The sequence below is a fragment of the Populus euphratica genome, unplaced genomic scaffold, assembly GCF_000495115.2.
Source record: "Populus euphratica unplaced genomic scaffold, PopEup_1.0 scaffold1093.1, whole genome shotgun sequence".
Lineage (NCBI taxonomy): Eukaryota > Viridiplantae > Streptophyta > Magnoliopsida > Malpighiales > Salicaceae > Populus > Populus euphratica.
Window position 1 is genome coordinate 62894 of NW_011500954.1, and position 3541 is coordinate 66434.

The following is a 3541-nucleotide window of genomic DNA, read 5'->3' on the forward strand; positions in this document are numbered from 1 at the left end:
ATAATGATTAAAAATAAAATTTCATGCTTTCAATCAATATTAATTGGGGATCAGTGCTATCTTAATAGTTTATTTTATAAAAGTTGCTTATAAGAAAAAGAGATAAAGCTATTATTTTTATATAGTGTATGAAATTGAAAGCAAAGCGCATATTTACACTTCAATCAATATCCATCAGCTATTCACATCAGGGTCCAAAGAAGGCTTGTACTTTTCTTTTTTTATTCCTTTTCATCATTCTATATGTAATCCTATCGGTGAATCAATTACCGATAGAAAAATAATACAAGTATCAACAAAAAATTTCCTCGATAAATATAAAATTTTTCGTAATGATTAATTGTTTATAAATGTGATTATTTATTATGATTATTCTTGATGTTATTATGATATTACTGATTTTTTTAACAATAACATTTATTTATTTTGATAATTTAGAGAAAGTTTAGTATTTGATAGTTTTATATTTGTTTTGAATAATAAATTAATTGTTAGGAACATGATGATATTAATTAATTGAAAAATAAAAGGACAAAAAGACTTTGGATCTTCTAAACACAAAATAAAGAGAGAGAGGCGTATGATCACAGTAACCTGAGGTCAATTTTCCGCTCTATAAATTATCTAGCGGGTGAGGTAGATTAATAGCTAGTTGTGCTTGCTGAGAGAGCAAGCAATGCAGAATGAGATGAGCAAGATCCTCGTATGTGGGGGAACTGGCTACTTAGGCAAGTATATGGTGAAAGCAAGTGTTTGAATGGGTCACAAAACTTACATATATTCTCGTCCCATCACCACACAATCTTCTCCAGCTAAAATAGGCATCCACAAGTAATTCCAAGCCATGGGGTTCACCATTGTTCAAGTATATAGTGATTCATCTAATTACCCCTTCGTTTTCTAATTTACAAACATTCATATTGATTACCCTTCACTCTACATGTACGTGTTCAAAAGAATGACGTTAAATAACTAAATAGTTTTCAAGTGTTGCAGGGAGAATTCGATGAGCAGGAGAAACTTGTATAGGTTCTTCGTCAAGTGGATGTAGTAATCACATTTATTTGCTAATCCTCAGGTTCTCGACCAGCTCAAAATCATAGAAGCCATAAAAGTTGCTGGTAATATAAAGGTATATATCCTCTTGTTAAAGGACAACAATCTGGAGAGTGTTATATATAGTTATGTGCATGTGTGGTGGGCTAGCTAAGCTTATTCATGTAATTTTTTGTGCATGCTAGAGGTTCTTTCCGTCGGACTTTGGAGTTGAAGAGGACAGAGTGACTCCCTTCCCCCTTTGAAGCTTTCCTTGAGAACAAGAGGAAGATTAGAAGGGCCACAAAGGAAGCCGGAATCCCTTACACTTTTGTGTCAGCAAATTGCTTTGGTGCATATTTTGTCAATTACTTGCTCTTGTTGGGAAAACTAGGAACAACCAGACATCAATTTACCCGTATTAATTCATCGGAATACAATTCATAATTCACAAATTCCAATTCTTTTTCTTTTGGGGCAGTAAAATAGAATCAAACAATGATAAAAATAATGCAAATAATCACAAAATCAACACCAAGATTTTTAACGTGGAAAACCCGATGCGGGAAAAACCACGGGACCGTAGTCCACCTAAAAACTTCCACTATCAACAAATAATGGATTCATAATCATTCTTCCTCAGATTCAACTAAGGGATACAACATATATATCATCAAGAACAACTTATTCTCGGATTACAACACGATTAAAGGAGAATTATTTGGGAAAAACTCACAATACTGACAACCCTGTTTTCTGTCAAAACGGTCAGCTTCCACACCACCAATCTTCCATCCAACCATCCAGAATTAAGATCAACGTGTCTAGAAGCTGCTGTCAAAATCTTAGCCCAATCCAATGGTGAATGAACTGGAAATTGAAGGAAGAACATAGGCTGCTCTACTGCCTCTTCTTCTTTTTTTCTCTCTTGGTTTTCTTCTCCTCTCTTCTATTTTCAATTTTGCCGCTACAGTACTTGAACAATTTAATTCTAAAGAGGGTCAGCTGCCTCTCTTCTCAATAAATATGGTGGTCCCACCATCACATGGTGTGGGACTACACACAACAAATCTCCCACTCATGCACCATGTGTGGAATTCACCATACCGACGATCAATATATAAAATTCAATTTAGAAGGCTTTGATAAGCCTACTTCCCTTCTGCAAAACTCAAACTTCTCTCTCGGTAAAGGTTTGGCCATCATGTCTGACACATTATCATCAATATGGATCTTCTCAACAACGAATGACTTCATCTCCATAGCATCTCGAATCTATTGATATCTAACGTCAATGTGCTTTGATCGAGAGTGAAAGGTAGGATGCTTACTGAGATGGATTGCACTTTGACTATCACAGTGCAATACAAAGTTCTCTTGAACTAGGCCAAGTTCATGCAAGAACTTCTTCATCCATAATAACTCTTTGCCCCCTTCAGTAAGAGCAATGTATTCAGCCTCTGTAGTGGATAATACAACACATTTTTGCAACCTTGATTGCCATGAGACTGCTCCCCTACAAACTTCATCAAGTATCCTGATGTGGACTTTCTAGAATCAACATCGCCAGCCATATCTACATCTGTGTATCCATCCAATACAGATTTATCATTACCAAAACATAACCTGAAACTAGAAGTATCTTTGAGATACCTAAGTATCCATTTCACTACTGACCAGTGTTCTTTACCAGGATTGGAGAGGAACCGACTAACCACACCAACTGCATGAGTTATGCTTGACCGCTTTTTATGATCGACTTGTTTTAACTCGCAAGTGCACGAGTGTGCGATGTAGCAATTAACTCGGTAAGATCGAAGTCATATCCACAGAGAGCTAGATTTGGAAATTAAGCTAGGTAACAAAAAAAAAACTCAAGAGAAATTAAATTAACAATAACTTGGTAGAAAATAATTGATGGATTTGTTTTCAAAGATGAAAAAGTGTAAATAGATTTTAAATGACAAGAAAAAGTAAGTTTTGGTCCAAATCAATTTTAATGGTGATATATTGGTGATTTCTTCAACATATATAAGATAAGTCAACCTAATATCAACGATGGTGATATTAGATCGGAAGATATTACAATGAAGATTAGAAAGATGAAGATTGATTATTGCTTAAGAATGAACAAGTACTTTCATATTAAGTAAGACATTGAATCAAGCAATCTTTCATATTAAGTAAGACATTAAATCAAGCAATCTTTATACCAAAACTAAAGTTTGTGCATAAAAATTCAAGATTATAACATTACCTAAATGATTTCTAAAATTTCTTTGCAATAATAAAACATTCATGAAGAAAATAAGAAGATAAACATTAAGATTCATTCATATCCTAAAGAACTCACCTCAATCACCATCATCCTTGATTTGGATCCAAGAAAGAGATTAGCCAACAATGATTATATATAAAAACACTTCAATAAACATGAAATAACTTGAATCAAATTGAAATAATAAGTTTTACAAACTAAAGAATTGAAATCTATAAAGAAGAACAC

At 33.8% G+C, this 3541-nt stretch overlaps 1 pseudogene; it reads left to right on the top strand.

Moving 5' to 3' along the window:
* Positions 1-581: 581 nt before the first annotated feature.
* Positions 582-1482, top strand: LOC105116902 (eugenol synthase 1-like; annotated as a pseudogene).
* Positions 1483-3541: the final 2059 nt, after the last annotated feature.